The sequence below is a fragment of the Triturus cristatus genome, chromosome 6, assembly GCF_964204655.1.
Source record: "Triturus cristatus chromosome 6, aTriCri1.1, whole genome shotgun sequence".
In the NCBI taxonomy this organism is placed as follows: domain Eukaryota; kingdom Metazoa; phylum Chordata; class Amphibia; order Caudata; family Salamandridae; genus Triturus; species Triturus cristatus.
This window is the reverse complement of record NC_140589.1, coordinates 1,375,908,852-1,375,928,821: the sequence shown is the minus strand read 5'-3', so window position 1 is coordinate 1,375,928,821 and position 19,970 is coordinate 1,375,908,852.

Here is a 19,970-nt window from a genome sequence, read left to right as displayed (position 1 = left end):
TTCTACATCTACCTCCATAACTCTAAGTTTTTCTGGGACCTTCCTTTTCAGAAGCAATGTCTTGTGGCGTACTTCACTCTCAGACCGAGCTGGTGGGACCCAAGTGTCATCACGATCATCAGAAGCGGGGCTTGATGAAGAAGATGATGGACTAAGCCTCCTTTTCCTTGATGGTGGTCTGGAAGACAATTGATCTTCTGAAACAGTGGTTTGACTTTGCTCCACTTTGTCTGCAGGAAGCTCGATTTCCTGAAATGCCCCTACGTCAGGAGCAACAACTACTATGGTTGGCTGTTGCGGCGGCTGCTGCTGTTCTTGTTGCGGTGGCTGCTGCTGCTGTTCTTGTTGCGGTGGCTGCTGCTGCTGTTCTTGTTGCGGCGGCAGCTGCTGCTGTTCTTGTTGCGGCGGCTGCTGCTGCTGTTCTTGTTGCGGTGGCTGCTGCTGTTCTTGTTGCGGCGGCTGCTGCTGCTGTTCTTGTTGCGGCAGCTGCTGCTGCTGTTCTTGTTGCGGCGGCTGCTGCTGCTGTTCTTGTTGCGGCGGCTGCTGCTGCTGTTCTTGTTGCGGCTGCACACTGATCTGCTGAGTTTGCGCCTGCGTTGAACTTGATTGTGTACTACTTTGCGGTAATGACATTTCTTCAACATCGCTGCCCGTTAGTAGACTGGCTACCTCTGCGACAGTAAAGCCCTTGGGCCTAGGTTGGTGGGGTTGCTGGACCCCTGTGCTGCTCCCAGCTTGGTTCCCGGACAACGCTTTGGTGCCAAAAAAAACCTTGGCCGGCACACCACCAGTCGTGGTTAATGGCACTTCCTTTTTCTGTTCCTTCTTCTCACCAGCAACTTTCTTGGTACTGGACCTGGTACCTTTCTTTGGGGCCATCTTCTTCCGATGTCAGGCAGGAGGCAGATGCACAACAAGTTCTGGTCACACGTGGGCGTGATGCGCAGCAGGACTTCTGTCTGGCTGGCAGTACAACGGGTAGCCAGGTGATGCCGATGGCACCTCCTACTCTGTCTTTTGTGCACCTAAAAGCAAAGAAGACAGGAGAAGAACATCAGTGAAATGTTGCATTTGTTTTTGTGGTTCAGTTACTTAGTACTGTACTAGTGCAAACAAAAGATAGTCTAGCCATTTATGACTTTTTTTTAACTAGAGCTATGTTATACTACTAGTACTGTGTACAGCCACACACTACACTCTCAGGAAGGTGATGTCTAAAAATTCAACAGATCACATAGAAAACACTTGATCAATAAAGCTGTGGCTACCTGCTCTGATCCTAGTGGATGAAAAAGCAGGCCTGTTGGCAGACAAGGCCAGGCAAGCTTGTAGGCCTTGGCCTCAAAATGGCCACCAGCCACATGGCCAGGCCCAACAACATCAGCAAGGCCACCCCAAAAAACACACTTCCCCAACTCAATCCAATGCCATCCATGCCCTAAATGATGTCTAAATTCACCAGAGCACACAGAAAACAGTAGATTACTAAAGCTGTGGCTACCTGCTCTGGTAGCAGCGGTTGAAAGCAGGCCTGTTGGCAGACAAGGCCAGGCAAGCTTGCAGGCCTAGGCCTCAAAATGGCCACCAGCCACATGGCCAGGCCCAACAACATCAGCAAGGCCACCCCAAAAAACGCACTTCCCCAACTCAATCCAATGCCATCCATGCCCTAAATGATGTCTAAATTCAACAGAGCACACAGAAAACAGTAGATTACTAAAGCTGTGGCTACCTGCTCTGATCCTAGTGGATGAAAAAGCAGGCCTGTTGGCAGACAAGGCCAGGCAAGCTTGTAGGCCTAGGCCTCAAAATGGCCACCAGCCACATGGCCAGGCCCAACAACATCAGCAAGGCCACCCCAAAAAACACACTTCCCCAACTCAATCCAATGCCATCCATGCCCTAAATTATGTCTAAATTCACCAGAGCACACAGAAAACAGTAGATTACTAAAGCTGTGGCTACCTGCTCTGGTAGCAGTGGATGAAAGCAGGCCTGTTGGCAGACAAGGCCAGGCAAGCTTGCAGGCCTAGGCCTCAAAATGGCCACCAGCCACATGGCCAGGCCCAACAACATCAGCAAGGCCACCCCAAAAAACGCACTTCCCCAACTCAATCCAATGCCATCCATGCCCTAAATGATGTCTAAATTCAACAGAGCACACAGAAAACAGTAGATTACTAAAGCTGTGGCTACCTGCTCTGGTAGCAGTGGATGAAAGCAGGCCTGTTGGCAGACAAGGCCAGGCAAGCTTGCAGGCCTAGGCCTCGAAATGGCCACCAGCCACATGGCCAGGCCCAACAACATCAGCAAGGCCACCCCAAAAAACACACTTCCCCAACTCAATCCAATGCCATCCATGCCCGAAATGATGTCTAAATTCACCAGAGCACACAGAAAACAGTAGATTACTAAAGCTGTGGCTACCTGCTCTGGTAGCAGTGGATGAAAGCAGGCCTGTTGGCAGACAAGGCCAGGCAAGCTTGCAGGCCTAGGCCTCGAAATGGCCACCAGCCACATGGCCAGGCCCAACAACATCAGCAAGGCCACCCCAAAAAACACACTTCCCCAACTCAATCCAATGCCATCCATGCCCGAAATGATGTCTAAATTCACCAGAGCACACAGAAAACAGTAGATTACTAAAGCTGTGGCTACCTGCTCTGGTAGCAGTGGATGAAAGCAGGCCTGTTGGCAGACAAGGCCAGGCAAGCTTGCAGGCCTAGGCCTCAAAATGGCCACCAGCCACATGGCCAGGCCCAACGACATCAGCAAGGCCACCCCAAAAAACACACTTCCCCAACTCAATCCAATGCCATCCATGCCCTAAATGATGTCTAAATTCACCAGAGCACACAGAAAACAGTAGATTATTAAAGCTGTGGCTACCTGCTCTGGTAGCAGTGGATGAAAGCAGGCCTGTTGGCAGACAAGGCCAGGCAAGCTTGCAGGCCTAGGCCTCAAAATGGCCACCAGCCACATGGCCAGGCCCAACAACATCAGCAAGGCCACCCCAAAAAACCCACTTCCCCAACTCAATCCAATGCCATCCATGCCCTAAATGATGTCTAAATTCACCAGAGCACACAGAAAACAGTAGATTACTAAAGCTGTGGCTACCTGCTCTGGTAGCAGTGGATGAAAGCAGGCCTGTTGGCAGACAAGGCCAGGCAAGCTTGCAGGCCTAGGCCTCAAAATGGCCACCAGCCACATGGCCAGGCCCAACAACATCAGCAAGGCCACCCCAAAAAACACACTTCTCCAACTCAATCCAATGCCATCCATGCCCTAAATGTGCTTGAAAATGAAATATATTCAAAAAACAAAAGGAACAGTTGCTCCATCATGCAAACACACACCCATGAGGCCATGCCCATGGCTAGCTCGGGCCTACTACTACAACCCACAAAATGTAAAAAAAATTTAAAAAAAAGGAATGATGATAATTAATTAATTATCAAAAATAAATTGTAGTTACACAACAACTGCAATGCCCACAATCAAACACAACAACCACTTACTTGTAAAATATCCTATTCCAAAAATCCTGAAATCCAATTGCAATGATGCAGCAGACAAAAAGAGTGATCTTTCCAGCTCCAAATCCAAAGGCAGAATGAGCAGGAGATGGACAAAGCACTGGGAGGAGCCTGCTGGACAGGAACAGGAAGTTGGAGATTCTGTGTCACTTCCTCCCTCTCTCCACCTTGTAAAAAAATGACTCCTTGCACAAAAAAGGAAAGCCAAATGTGAATGTAAGGAGTTCTTTTCATCCAAAATCAGTATTTGCAGATGGTTTCATGCTGCTAGAGCCGATATTCCTCTCCAAATTGTAAATTTTACGTTGTTGAGTTCTCGAGCTTCACATTACTTCCGCCGGCGTGTCGAAAACGATATGATCGCGTTCTCTTCTTTGTCCCTGTCGCGTTGGATATGACGTGTTCGCGGTCTCTTTCTCCTGTTCGCGTTCGATTTCACGTGCCCGCGTCCTCATCCTCTGGCTCGCGATGTAGAATGACATGTTCGAGATCTCAATCTTCTCATACTCGCGCGGTGCATGATCGCGAGAAGAAAGACGTGATCGCGCGACAAATGACGTGATCGCGTGAAAAATGACTTTAATGCGGCCGCGAACTCTCGCGAGACAGCGCAAAATGGCTACCAAAGTCCAACATCTCGTGGAGAACGCGACCGGGTCAAGAAAACTTGTCGGAGAACGCAGGGATTCAGGTAAGGCGATCGCGCGCGCGCGAGAATGTATTGTTTTAAAGCGCGAGCAAGAAAAAAATTATCGCTAAGCTGCGGAATGCGGAAATTTTGACATTTTCGCGCTTTCCGCGGAACGCGAAAATGCCAAAATATCGCAATTTCCGCGAACGGAACGGAATTTTGGCCCAGGCCTAAATATTATCATGTGATTCATTTCTTAATAACTCTACCTGTATTAAATGTATGCTGCCTTGAATACTCTCTCTTTATCGTAATTATTGATTCTGGTTCATAAATCTTGATTCTATAAAATATGAGAAATCATTTCTGGTTGATTCATACTATTGGCATTAAAATTTTACATGCACCTGGTGTCCGTGGTCTTTTCTTATACCACTCTGTCACAAAAAATTTGAGCCAAAACAAAAGTTTTCACAAATGACATTAAATAAAAACAAACATGGGTCTCTGTTGTAAAACAGTTTGATTATTCTCGCAAATATTTGTAGTCCGAACTCTGTTTCTTGCTTAATGTTCCTTCACGGTTCAAACAAAGGTTTGGTAAGAAAGTTACACATATTAATTTGTGTGCGAATTTTGCCTGACTCACCAATAGTCTTCTGACACTTCATTAAGGCCTTTTTCACGATGTTTAACTTATCTCTTTCTTTTTCTTGAACAGGATCTGGAGTGCGAACCAGAAGCGGAAATGGAAGAACATGGGAGAAGAAGAATATTCGTGGAAGCCCAGGAACCATGGAGGGAAAGTCAAAGAATGCAGCAGCTGGGATGCAGATGTCGCAGAATGGAGCACTCACAGCAGGAGCCTCACTAACCGGAGGAACAGGAGACAGGTAAGTGCTGGAGAAATGCTAGACCAAGCGTTTTGCAGTCACATGCGTGGGGTTTAAATACCTTCCTGTCGTACGCTTAGGTAATTACCAACTCGTGTTTCAAGTGTTAACGGTTAACGCGTGAAATGCAAATTTTATGGCAAGACCGGAGGCTCCTATTATGCTTTCTTTTCTTGCGTTTATTCAAACAACAGCAAAATAAGTGAAACACTACACTCCCCAGAAGGCTGCAGGAGAAAACTACTGGCCAATGGGGAGAACAATAAAACCCAGTAATCCAATCAGGTCAGGCCAACCATATAAGGACCTATCTGACCTCAAGCAGTCCTCTTTTCTTGCTGCTTGCAGTCAGATAAGTCATTTTATTTTATTCTCCTTTGCTTAATGTAGTGTTTATCTATTTATAGTTTGTTATTACATGACTGCCGCTAGCGTTGCGCTCTATTCAGCGTGCTGTGTCTACTGTTTTAGTGCTTTCCGAGTGGTTGCGCATTCAATATATTCCCCCTCGGCTCTGAGGGTTTCGCGCGTCTGTCCTCGCGCGCGCGTTTGTTTACTTTGCCGGCGGTTACCTAACGCTCGCCTTCTTCTCAGCTGACTCCTCTTCAACGCTGCCTTCTGCCTCGCAACTGTCAGCGGGGGTAAGCCGGTTTTTCTAGGTCTCCTCCACGCTTCTACCTGCAGCCTCTTCATGCCTCCTCTCACGCTCGTTTTTCTTTTTTTTTTTTCTACCGGCAGGCTTGCTTGTACACGCCCTGTTATTTCCTGCTACTGTTAACCCCTTGCTCACCTGTCAGTCAAAATGGACATTTCCAGTTCTCCTGAGCTTGATAATGACGAATATAATGCTTTTAGAACTGATTTGAGCCACTTTATAAATTCTTCAGTGGAAACTGCTGTGGAAAACTCCATGCAGAGAGTTTCTAGGAATATGGAAAACTCTTTAATTAGTATTATGACCAAAGCTTTGGGCCAGTCTGCGGGGGAAAGCAGAAAACGTAAACTGGTTCCTGCCACTGTCTTAACCAAAAAAGTGTCACATGTGGTTAGCGAGGTTTCCTCGCGCAAGAATGAGGATTCTATTCCTCCAAGGCCTCAGTCAAAGGAAGGGTCTACTTTGACATCTGGCAAAAGCAAAGTCAAATTTAAAAACGTGGAGGTTCCTAAGAAGCTGGTCATTGATACAATCCATGACACAGATGATGATTTGGGTGACACTGTCGTACTTTGATATTCGGGAACCGCGTAGGGGACAGGGCCCTACCCCTGTCTATCTTGGTATTAGCGAACCGCGAATGGTAAATGCGGCACGTACGAGTGCTTTGCGTGTCGTTCTAGTTACGAACGCACTGTGTACACGTATTCTGCTCAACTACGCGGGTTCCATTTTGGAAGCAGTGGCCATCTTGTCATTGCCCTCACATAGGCTATGATGGAGTTAATACGGGCCTCACAGTACACGGGCTCCCCTCTGACTTCTCCGTGACCTGAGCAGCTGGCTCTGCTGCCCCGGGTCAAACCGGTCTCACGAGCTCCCCTTCCTCCGTCCACCTGTGATTCGTATCAGGGCTTGACCCGTCATAAAACCCTTTCATTCTACACAATCCCCCGGCTAATCTCTTCTACACCTGCATGTTCTTGCTTTATTGCTTGTTTCCCAAAACAGGAGATGCTCATGTTTATTGGGGGGTCTATTTACTTCAAACATGGGATCTGAACCTTCCTGTGTAAATCATTGTGGGCTGGCCGAACTGGAATGTGGGATGGTCATCATGACTCTGCTTTTTCGTTTGTAATGTATGCCTTTATATGACCATATCATAAACCAAGGAATGTATGCCTGGAGCATGATATTTTGTACTTAAGGAGAAGTCCGTTCCTATGATTTTCAGCAGTCTCCTGAGAACATACACGCTGTTGTACTTCTAGGATACCTGTCATTGGTCTGCAGCCAATAAACGATTCTTTGACTTCACCCAGAAGACTCTGTGTTTCTGTAGGTCCGGAACAGGGTGAAACCCCGAAGTCATAGGGTGTGTGCCCCTGCACCGCTGGGACTAAAATACCCAGTACTTCAGTTTGGCGCCCAACTCGGGCCGATTTCAGCGGTACCAGTCCAAGCCAGAGGTTCGTGAGGAGCTTCGTGTGGAAATTCCGGAGGAAGGCCGCCACTTCATCGACCCCTGCATGTCGACGTGGTCCGAAAGTCTTTTCTGCGAGGTTCTCCGCGTCCCGACGGCTACGAAGGACTGCTGCCCTGATTAATCGACCTGTTTTGGACCCTTGACGAGTTTGAGAGAGCGAAACAATCGAGAGAGTCTTCTGGTGACGTCATCGATCAGCAATATTCAGTTAAGTATAAGTGGAGCGTCTCCCTTTTGTTTTGGTATCCCTCGGGATCGTTTGGTTTGATTTGGTAATTGGTGATTTGGTGTTTGCAAACCCCAAAGCCAGAGGATTCGTGTATTCACGAGAATATCGTAATCGATAATCCTTTGACGTTTGGATCTAGACTAGTGAGCGAAGATGCCTGGTTCTAGACTATTTGGTAGATTATTCTGTTTGGGTTGTGGAAAAGATTTCCAGCTAGAGGAATCATGTCCGGTTCCTCCGGTTGGAACTCCAACTTATGAGCTCTATGTGAAACATGGCGTAGGCCCCATAGCATATAATGAAGTGTGGATCCACTACACCAGGAAAGACGGTGTTTTAAAATGGCCCCAAAATGGTAGTTTCGATACCGATATTCTAGATAATCTGGAAATTAAATTGTTTAAGAAGAAAGCCCGGCCGGCGATGTTTGACTCTTTCCGCTTATGGCGAAAAGAAGCCAAACAGAAGGAAATTAAGCTAGCGAAAAAGAATAAGAGAGAGAGAGGTATGTCAGTAATGCAAGCAGCTGTACAATTTAAAGACAATGAAGAGGAGCAAATGAATGAGCAATTGCACAGGCAGCGTAAGTTAGGGATTGACAAATGTTACCCGGCTTTGCCATATTCTAAGCAGGATGAGTCAGAAGAAAAGGAGAAAGATCCCCTGATGTCACATTTGTTGAGTTCGCCACCCCCGTATGCTCAAACTGCCACGGCGCCTCCCCAGCTTGTAAATATGCCGCCTCCAGTGCATATACTGCAAGCCTTGCCGCAACCGCCAGTTGCTTTGCAACCAGTTCCTATTCCTGTAGCGCAGTCTTCTCAAGCGCCTCCAGTAGTGCTTCAAACTACCCCCGCACTTTCTGCGATTTTGTTTGATCCAGTAACTACCTCCCCTAATACTCTTCCTTCTACCACTCCAGTACCTGTCTCTACATCTTCTTTTCTTCCCTCTGTTTTTCCCCCTGTTCTCGCTTCAGCTTCTCCTTCAGCGCGACAGCGTTTAGCTAATGTGGTTACTACATTAATGTCGCCTCTCTTTGGGTCATCTGGTGCAACTCCTGGTGTACAGCGTAAGCAGTTGCGCAGCCAATTGCCTAACCCCGATGAGAAAAAGGTAATAGATCACATGGCGCGCAGATGGATCGTTTTTCCTTCACTGTATGATGTGGAATCGGTTGTTAACACTTTCCATCAATGGGATGCACCGAAACAGAGATATGTATTTGAGAAAATGTGCGAAATTCTCTGTGAAGAATTGGAGGATAGTGGTAGAGATCTGAACCCGCAGGAATTGTGTAGAGTGAGGTTCGATTTTGGAACTGGTATAATTGTGGACCGCGAAGTAGATAAAGCAGTTGCGATTGTACTGTCCTTAAGGAATGATGATTGCCAACAGTCATTGTTTGAACAAGAGGTCCTTGTGGGGAAAAAGGCAAAAGCGCGACAATACCCTATGAGAGAAGTTCCCCCGGTGTGGAAGGAAGCAGTTGCAGCTGTCGGCAATAACCCCGCTGTGCCAGCGCATTTCCAACGTGTTTGGGTGCACGTTCCGTGGAAGCGCTCTGAGGTGTTAGCACTTAAGCAGACATTGCCTGATCCCCGTAAAAACCCAGCAGGTTATTATAAAGAGTTGTCACAGACGGCAGGGTCATGCGTTATGAATCTGGCCGACATAGACATGTTGTTCGGTAATGTTGTTCCACAGCCTCTATGGGGATCAATTCGTAATGTAGATCACAATGCAGAACTAGGGGATACATGGGCTAACATTATTGCTGCTGATGCTAGACAAACGGGTGGTGCGAAACCAGAACCTTTAGTAGCTGAATTGCCTGGTAGGATCATTACGTATATGAAGACACTAATGCCTGCGATGCGCGTAAATTGGGACAAGTTATCTGCATGCAAGCAAAAGAAAGATGAGACAGTGTCAGACTTCTTTACTAGGTTTGAAGAAACGTTTATTGACCACAGTGGGCAAGATATGAGTACTGAGGGTGGACAACGGTTGTTTGTGGATAAGTTTGTGCAGAATTTACTCCCTGACCTGTGTAAAAAGTTGAAAGATTCAGAGAGTTCTTGGGCTGTTTCCTCTTCAGCGCAAATACTGGCTACTGCACAGTATTATGAAAACAGAGATAAAGAAGAGAAAGATAGGACGGAGAAGAAAACGAAGGAACTAAAAACGAAGGTCCTTCTACAGCAGGCCTATCCACCACATGGCGGTGGTAATAATTATAGACAACCCCAAGGTGTCTATCACCAACCCCAACAATTTCAGACAAATCAGCAAATGAACGGGTATTATCAACCACGTGTCCCTGTAGGTCCCAACCAATGTTCATACTGTAAAGAGGAAGGCCATTTTAAATATAGTTGTCCTAAATTAATGCAACGGAATGGTAATACGTATGGCGCAAGAGGTAGAGGTGGTCAGCAAGCTCCTAGAGGCAGAGGGCGTGGAAGTGTTCCCCAAAATGCGCGTCCTCTTCCGCCCCAAAGCGCAATTAATAGTTTTGATCAGCAAGCTAACGCGACTGGTAATACGGCACAGTATTACAATAATGATTATTATGTAGAAGATGGCGATGCAGAAAATAATGGTTACTAGGACAGCCATAGACAGAGAGAGGGAGTTGTTTCAGTGCCAGTGGATCAGAGTGGACCGTATGTTGAGGTGACTACAGCAAATGTAACGGAGCCTTTTCTGCTAGACACTGGTGCTGCAAAGAGTTCAATCATGCATTCCAAACTCCCTGGCGCGCCTTTGTCTGGCGATATAAATGTTTCAGTAGGTTTTTCTGGCGCCCCAGTTAGGAACCCGATTTCCAGTCCCATGTCACTTTCTGTTGGACCTTGCGAGCTGAAAGCGCCCCTGATCCTGACAACAGGTTGTGGTGAGAATTTGCTGGGATTAGATTTGTTGAAAAGATTGCACGCTACACTGTATTGTTCTCCTTCAGGAGTACAACTTACATTAGGCAAGAAAGTGGTTTCCCCAATGTATTTGTCTAAAAACACGATGCCATCTGAATTGTCATCCCTTCCGGATGCCCTTTGGGCTACTGGTCCCAATGATGTGGGCCTCTTGGAAATACCACCATATGTGGTGACTCTAAAAGCTAATGTCAGACTGCCACGTATTCCCCAGTACAAGATCTCTAATGAAGGGCAGAAAGCATTGTTGGACATTGTCAGCGACTTGATTAATAAGGGTGTGATTGAAGAGACAAGAGGCAACGTTTGCAATAGCCCGATTTTACCTGTTTTGAAACGAACTGACCCTTCACAGCCACCTGTTTACAGATTTGTGATCGATCTTAGAGAGGTTAATAAGATTGTTGTGCCTCAGTTTCCGGTTGTCCCCGATATAACTGCCTTGTTAACGATGATTCCAGCCTCTGCTGCATGGTTTTCAGTGATCGATTTAAAGAATGCTTTCTTTAGTATCCCAATTGCAGAAGAGAGCAGAGACATTTTTGGTTTTAGTCTGGGAGGCCGAAGCTTCCGCTTCAAACGCGCTCCCCAAGGCTACTGCGAAAGCCCATCCATATATAGTCAAGCTCTGAAAGCGCAGCTTGATGCACTTATTTTACCTAGTGGCGCTATCCTGATCCAGTACGTGGACGATTTACTGATCGCCGCGGATACTGAGAAGATCTGTAAAGAAGCCACATTGTCACTGCTGCGCCATTTATCAGCTTACCATCACAAAGTGTCTCTCTCTAAGCTGCAATATTGTCGACAAGAAGTGACCTACTTAGGTCATCTCTTATCGAAGGAGGGAAGGAAACTGACCCCAGAGAGAATTCAAGCCATTGCACAGTTGAGTGTGCCAAAGACACAGAGAGAAGTGCGTGCTTTCTTGGGCATTACCTCATACTGTAGGCATTGGATCCCTAGTTTTTCTTTGTTGGCAAAACCTTTATTAGCTTTAACATGCAAAGACACACCGAATCCTATCCCATGGTCTGAAGAGTGCCAGAAAAGTTTTGTGGAATTGCGCAATGTATTATGTTCAGCTCCTGTGTTGGGTACTCCCGACTACAGTAAGCCTTTTACATTGTATGTTCACGAGAAAGATGGATGTGCGTTGTCAGTGTTAACACAGCCTTTTGGCGACAGACCGCGCCCATGCGCATATTTTTCATCCACCTTGGACCCTGTAGCGAGGGCATTGCCAAGCTGTCTGAGAGCGACAGCTGCTGCAGCGATGTCTATCCGACAATCTGCTGGTCTGGTAATGGACAACACACTGATTGTCATGGTTCCACACGCTGTAGATACATTATTAAATAGAACCAAGACACAACACCTGACTAGTGCGCGATTATCAGGGTATGAACTCACACTGTTAGCTAATCACATACACATAAAAAGATGCAATACGCTGAATCCAGCCACATTATTGCCGATTCCAGCAGACTCAGATGAGATTGAGCAACATGACTGTCTGTTCAGAACAGAAGAAGAGACGAAAGGGAGAGTAGATCTCAAAGATACTCCCCTGACTGAGTGTGATGGCACTTTATGGGTAGATGGGTCCTGTTTCAAGCTCCCTAATGGTGACACGACTGCTGCATATGCTATCACAACTTTACATACGGTTGTGGAAACTGCACGAGTGCCACATAATTCGGCCCAAGCAGCAGAATTAATTGCCCTCACGAGAGCATGCGTGTTGTCTGAAGGAATGAGAGTGAACATATACACAGATAGCCAATACGCCTTTGGCGTGGCTCATAATTTTGGGCGTTTGTGGAAGGAGCGTGGGTTCCTGACGTCGCATGGAGCTAAAATTCAGAATGGCAAGTTGGTGAATGATCTCCTTGAGTCACTGACCCTACCTTTGCAAGTTGCGATCATGAAATGCAGTGCGCACAAGAAAGTCACTGATGATGTTGTACGTGGGAATGCGTTTGCTGATGAGACCGCGAGAGAAACCGCACAGAATGTGAAGACTAGAATGTATGTTGCAGGCCCCGCAAGATGGGTTAATAATGTGGGAATATGTGAGAACACAATAGAGAGTGTGAAGTCGCTTCAGGCTGAAGCTACAGAAGAAGAGTTAAGCAAGTGGAGAGAGAGTATGGGTAAGTTGGATGAGAATGGTTGTTGGATCGACCTGACAGAACATAGGCGATGGTTGTTGCCTGATGCATATGTGCTTCCAGTGGTTACTATGGCACATGGAATGGCGCATATCAGTACAAAAGGTATCTGTAAGTTGTTGGCTCCAGTATGGCAGAATGTTGGAATTCCCAAATGTGCAGAGAATGTGGTCAAGAATTGTATAGTATGCTTGAAATACAACCCTGGTAGGGGAACCCCAACTCCGGCCGGTCACTTTGCACCCCCATCATGTCCATTCGAAGTTTTGCAGCTGGACTTTATTCACATGGAAAGGTGCAACAACCTGAAATATGTATTGGTGGTTGTTTGTGCTTTTTCCAAATGGGTAGAGGCTTATCCTCTGAAAGATAACACTGCCCTATCCACAGCCAAAGCCCTTGTGAAGGAGTTTTTCCCCAGGTTTGGGATGCCGAGAATGGTGTGGTGTGATAACGGGAGTGAGTTTGTGGGTAAAGTGATGAAGAATGTATGTGAAGGTTTAGGCATAAGGCAGAAATTTCACGCTGCAAATCACCCCCAATCAGCTGGACTGGTTGAACGCTACAATGGAGCCTTAAAGCTCAAGTTAGCCAAAATCCAGGCGAGCACTGGTCTTAAATGGCCTGATGCCCTGCCTCTAGCACTCTTGTCCACCAGAATGACAATACACTCACGAGTGGGACTTAGTCCCTACGAGGTGGTCTTTGGCCGCCCGGCTAATGTATGGGGTGTGCCAAGGCCCACGAAGTTCAGCGAGATAGAGCATCCAGTACTGCTCGATTACCTGTATGATTTGACTGTTAAACTGCGTGTTTTGCACCAACAGGTACATGATACTCTTCCCCAAGCCTCTAAACCTCCTGGACACCCCATCAACCCTGGTTCGTGGGTCCTAGTACGGAATTTCCAGCGTAAGGGCAACGACGAGCCTCGTTGGATCGGCCCTCATCTTGTTCTTCTTTCGACAAGATCAGCAGTGCGAGTGAAAGGGAAGAAGCACTGGATCCATGGTACTCACTGCAAGGTAGTTCCCTTGCCTCTGCCATATGACCAGTGGGTCAAAGAGGGTATCGCCGACTCAGAGACAGACATTGTGCCTCGTTTTGTACCATTCAGTGACGCCCGCTTAAAAGACACAGCTTCAGTCCAAGAGAGTGACAATATTCTGCAGGAAGCTGTGCCGCCATCGAATCGACTGGACACCACTGAGCCTGAACTTTTGTTTCAAGACCAAACAGCACCTGGCCGTCTCCGCTATAACTTGAGACCTAGGCCCATAGACAAATAAAGATTTCCTCATTATTTCCCTTTTGACATTTCTTGCTCTCCCATCTGAAGGACTTTCTTGATTTTTGTTTTTCGAACCACCATCCGGGTTCTGCCGCAGGGTCGCGGTGCCAAGACTTTGGGGTACAGGCCGAAGACGCTAGGTCAACGGTTCTGGTTGGTCTAGGGCGTTTCCCTGGACTGACAGGCGTACTCCTTAGCAGAAGAAACTCATCCACCGCGAGCGGCCCGAGTAGAGGATGGAGTTTTGTAAGATGGAGAGACCGATTGAGGAAATGAACTCTCAAACAAGGATGTGTAGAATTGTAAAAAGTAAATGTTTTGTCTTTTTGTGCTTTTTTACACTGTGTAGTATCATGATGTTTATTGTAGGATGTGTGTTTTTCTCTGCTCCAAAACCCATTGCACCCACTCAACAGCCTATACTTCTTTCTACTGCCTCCTCTCACTCTTTTCACCCTTTGCCTGAGCACGAACAGACCCGACGATCAGAGTTCGTAAATAACTCATTTATCCAACTCTTGCACCAGCACCAACTGGTAATGAATACGACCAATTGCTGGGTCTGTGGGTTAATGCCACATACCATTAACAAGGGTATTCCCTACCTGGTGTTACCGTACAGTTACAATGGATCGTCATGGGCATTCCAAACCATGTTTCTCTACGCTCTAGATACATACTCCCCTCGCCCACCGCGTTCCATCAGACCCATCACCAATAATAAGGCTTTGATGAAAGGAGTTGCCGATATGAGTAGAGATATTAATGCATACTCATCCATTCCCAAAGAAGAGCTGAGACCTTATATGGGATGGAACGCGACGGGGTATAGTATTAGTCTGGGTGAAAGACAGCGGAAAATCTCATCTCCAATCTGGGTCGTACCCCACATGGGTCGGTTCTGCTTACAGGGTAATGGTCAGAACCCTAGGGCTCAACTGGGAAGAAGTGACTGTACTGAAACGTACACTTTCCCGTCACAGTTTTCCCCTGCGTTTTTGGCTGCTAAGGGCACATATTTCATCTGTCATGACCGAGCATATACATGGTTGCCCCCTGATTTCTCGGGCACATGTTATATTGCGAACTTGCTACCGCCGACATTTACTGCCGCCTCTGATTATCACAAGACCAGAGTTGTGAGAGGTGTGATCAGTAAGGAGGACACTGCCGGTCAGGAAGCAGGAGACTTCTTCTTGGGTTTCCTGCCGTTTTGGGGACCTATGGTCAATAGTAGGAACCTGAGACAGCTGACTCGTGTGGTTGAATCCACCGTCAATGTAACGGCTGGTGCCCTTAGTAATTTGACAGCTGAGCTCCAAGCGGATCGCCTTATGACTTTGCAGAACCGCATGGTCCTAGACGTTATTCTCGCAGACCGCGGTGGGGTATGCAAGGTCATCCAATCCAGTTGCTGCATTTTCATACCAGATAATGCTCCAACAGTGTATCAAGCCATCTCCAAACTCCATAAAATATCTGAAGCCATACACGTGGATAAGGGAGATTGGTCACTGATGGGATGGTTCTGGGAATTGATATCTGCCTGGGGTTGGAAGGTTCTGATGGTCATTGGAATGATCTTAGCCATTCTTTTCCTGTTCTGTCTATGTATACAGTGTGCTCCTGCGATATATGGCCTCTGTGCTACCTTATGTGTAAGGAAGCCTGTATCGAGGGACGAGTTAAGTAATAGGATGATGCTACAGCAACATCTCCATGACTTCGTGAACATTGACCTAGACTCGGATTAAGATGAGTATAGTGATTGCCTATGTAAGGGCAAAAGGAGGGTCTGTCGTACTTTGATATTCGGGAACCGCGTAGGGGACAGGGCCCTACCCCTGTCTATCTTGGTATTAGCGAACCGCGAATGGTAAATGCGGCACGTACGAGTGCTTTGCGTGTCGTTCTAGTTACGAACGCACTGTGTACACGTATTCTGCTCAACTACGCGGGTTCCATTTTGGAAGCAGTGGCCATCTTGTCATTGCCCTCACATAGGCTATGATGGAGTTAATACGGGCCTCACAGTACACGGGCTCCCCTCTGACTTCTCCGTGACCTGAGCAGCTGGCTCTGCTGCCCCGGGTCAAACCGGTCTCACGAGCTCCCCTTCCTCCGTCCACCTGTGATTCGTATCAGGGCTTGACCCGTCATAAAACCCTTTCATTCTACACAATCCCCCGGCTAATCTCTTCTACACCTGCATGTTCTTGCTTTATTGCTTGTTTCCCAAAACAGGAGATGCTCATGTTTATTGGGGGGTCTATTTACTTCAAACATGGGATCTGAACCTTCCTGTGTAAATCATTGTGGGCTGGCCGAACTGGAATGTGGGATGGTCATCATGACTCTGCTTTTTCGTTTGTAATGTATGCCTTTATATGACCATATCATAAACCAAGGAATGTATGCCTGGAGCATGATATTTTGTACTTAAGGAGAAGTCCGTTCCTATGATTTTCAGCAGTCTCCTGAGAACATACACGCTGTTGTACTTCTAGGATACCTGTCATTGGTCTGCAGCCAATAAACGATTCTTTGACTTCACCCAGAAGACTCTGTGTTTCTGTAGGTCCGGAACAGGGTGAAACCCTGAAGTCATAGGGTGTGTGCCCCTGCACCGCTGGGACTAAAATACCCAGTACTTCAACACGGATGATGACAATCTCTTTGATTTACTTGGGGTTAGCGATTCTTCGCCCAAGAAGCAAAAATTGTCCCCCTTTGAATCCGAGCCTATCCTTGACTCGGAAGGGATGCCTATGTTTGATCCTGCATTGATTAGGCATCCAAATTCCACTGAATGGTTTCCAGTTCCCCATGTGGGAGATTACATCTCTTCCAAACTCAGACAACCTCTTGACAAGTCAGTCAGGGCTAAGTTAAAATCTGAATGTCCTAAACCTTTTTTGGCCTCTCACATTACGTTTACCCCTTCTATTGACCAACCGTTTCTCACCTTTTTCTCCAAGTTTGTCAAGGATCCTCAAAAGGGGGTCGACAGAGCATGGTCCTCTTGCCAGGACAAACTTCTGGATATGGTGGGTCCCCTTGCCCGCATTTTTGATCTGGCGGAGACGGCGCGTTCAGAGGATTTAATCCTAAATCCTGAAGATATTTCCCTTTGGGCCCAACGTACTTTTTGTTTACTGGGCAACGCCAATGCCGCCATCACCCATGAAAGACACAAAGGTCTCCTTATCAAGTTAGATCCCAAATTAGCCAATTTGGCGACTCAGGACCCGGGAGCTAAGGCAGACGGTCTTCTCTTTGGTGACTCGTTGGTCAAAGATCTTTCTAAATTTGCTTCAACTTTGGCCTCACTGGACAAGGCACAACTTTCCATTAAAAAAGTCTTCGCCCCTCGGGTTTTTGGCAGGGCCGGCAGAGGCAGGGGCTGCTCTTCCGGCCGTTTTTCCTCCAACCAAGGTTCCAGAGGAGCTTCCAACACCGGCTATCAAGAGTTCAAGACACATTTCTATCCCCAACGTGGCTGTGGCTTCCGAGGTCGTGGACAGAGGGGCCACAGAGGCAACAACTCCAACTATCCCCAACAAGGTAAGCCTGTCTTCTGGCCCTCCGGTAGGAGGGCGTTTTGCTCTCTTTCTAAGCAAATGGCAAACTTTAACTTCCGACCCTTGGGCTCTCAATTCTGTACAAGGCTATCTCATAGAGTTTTACACTCCGACTTTCCAGGTTACTTTGCCTCCACCTCTGTTGTTTTCCGCCGACGTTTCTCTCTTGATCTCTCAAGACATCCTTTCCCTGTTGGCAAAGCAAGCCATCAAAAAGCTCCCTTTCAATCCCTCGGGCTTTCTGAGCACTTTGTTTCTTGTTCGAAAAAAGAACAAAAAGATGCGACCTGTAATCAACCTCAAGGTATTCAATCAGTTTGTCATTTACAGACATTTCAAAATGGAGACCATTATTCATTTAAGAGACACTCTGCGAACCAACGATTGGATGGTCCGCCTGGATCTACAGGATGCTTATCTTACAGTTCCTATCCATCCCTCTCATTCCAAGTTCCTCCAGTTTCAATGGCTGGGCGTCACTTATTGGTTTTGTTCGCTCCCCTTCGGTCTTTCTTCAGCTCCTTGGTGTTTCACCAAAATCATGAAACCCGTAGTGGCTTATCTTCGAGCCTTGGGAATTCGTCTGATCATCTATCTGGACGATATCCTTCTTATGAATGCGAGCAAACCAGGGCTTTTACACGACCTTCAAATAACCCAATCCCTTCTTCTCGATCTGGGCTTTCTGATCAATCCGGAGAAGTCCATGTTGCTTCCCTCTCAAAGTGTGGAGTTTCTGGGGTTTCGCGTAGATTCCCCCTCCGCGTCTCTCTTCCTTCCTACCGAAAAGATCGCTTCTATTCGTTCAGAAATTTCTCAAGTTCTTTCTCTTTCCCAAATTTCACTTCGCTCCCTCGCAAGGATAGTGGGACTTTTCTCCGCCTCCATTCAAGCCATCTTTCCAGGCCCTCTCCATTATCGGGCCCTTCAGCGCCTAAAAATAAGACATCTGCGTCAGGGGCTGGCTTACTCAGATCTCATCCTGCTGGACCAAGACTCGCGTTCCGAGCTGCAATGGTGGATAGACCATTTAGATGCGTGGAACGGAAGGACTATCTTCGCCACGGCCCCAGATCTTGTGTTAGAATCAGATGCCAGTCTGGCGGGTTGGGGCACCCGCTGTGGACCAATCTCGACTGGAGGTACATGGTCTCTAGAGGAGTCGTCATTACACATCAACTGTTTAGAGATGCTGGCAGGCTCCTTTGCAATCTGCAGTCTCGCAAAGAACAGGGTAAGCTGTTCCATTCTTCTCAGGATGGACAATGTTTCTGCGGTCTGTTACATCAACCGTCTCGGTGGCACAAGATCCAAACCCCTAGCGGAACTCGCCAAGAGTCTTTGGCACTTTTGTCTCCTTCACAATCTCTCCCTCCAAGCCGAATATCTCCCCGGTGATCTCAATTCCATCGCAGAGTGGCACTCTCGGTATCTCCAGGATTCCAGCGATTTGAGATTACTTCCCTCCGTGTTTCATTCTCTCTCTCTCAAGTGGGGTCCTTTCTTCATCGACCTTTTTGCGTCTCGTCTCAACTCCCAGTTACCTCGTTTCTACAGTTGGTGCCCGGATCCGCTAGCGTTAGCGACCGATGCGTTTCTTCAGGATTGGTCACTTCATCTCAATTACGCTTTTCCTCCCTTTCTTATGATCAACAGGGTCCTTTCCCAGATTCGTCATCAACAGACGTCTCTGGTCCTGGTGGTGCCCTTTTGGCAATCCCAGATATGGTTTCCTTCTCTTTTGGAACTAGCAGTGGACTTTCCTGTCCTTCTCCCTCATTCGAGGGACCTTCTCCTGGACCCTCGAGGTTCCCCTCACAACCTCATTCTGGATCGGTCTCTGACTCTATCAGCCTGGAAGCGGTCCGGTCTCTCTCTTCTGACCAACTCCTTTCTCAAGAGGCTTCGATCTTTATCAGCCGTGCCTGGGCTCCCGGTACTTCCAGGGCATACAAATCCGCTTGGTCTCTTTGGTCAAGCTGGTGTTTGGAACGGTCTATCGATCCCTTTTCAGCCTCTGTGAATTTTGTAATTAATTTTCTGGCCTCTGAGGCCAGTGCTGGTAAGTCTTATCGTACAGTGAACCTGTACAGATCAGCTATTTCACTTAATCACTGCCCCATTGACAATAAACCGGTAGGATCGCATCCGCTGGTTTGCCGTTTGCTACGAGGAGTTCGCTTTTCCAAACCTCCGTTGGCTAAGTATTCTTCTTTATGGGACGTTAATTTGGTTTTCAAATTGTTTATGGATTGGCCTGATAACACTGCTCTCTCCCTGAAAATGTTGTCTGCAAAGCTTACTATGTTGTTGTGTTTAATATCCATTAAACGTGTTTCTGATGTTAGGGCTTTAGATCTTTCCTCAAGACAGTTTTCTCCTACTGGGGTGTTGTTTCAAGTGCAGAGACGTACAAAAACAAATTTACAATCAGTGTTTTATCCTTATTTTCCAGCTCAGCCGAAGTTATGTATAGGTTGTTGCTTAAAAGCCTACGAACAAAAATCTGCTGACTTTAGGACTTCTTCCCATACGCAATTGCTCATTTC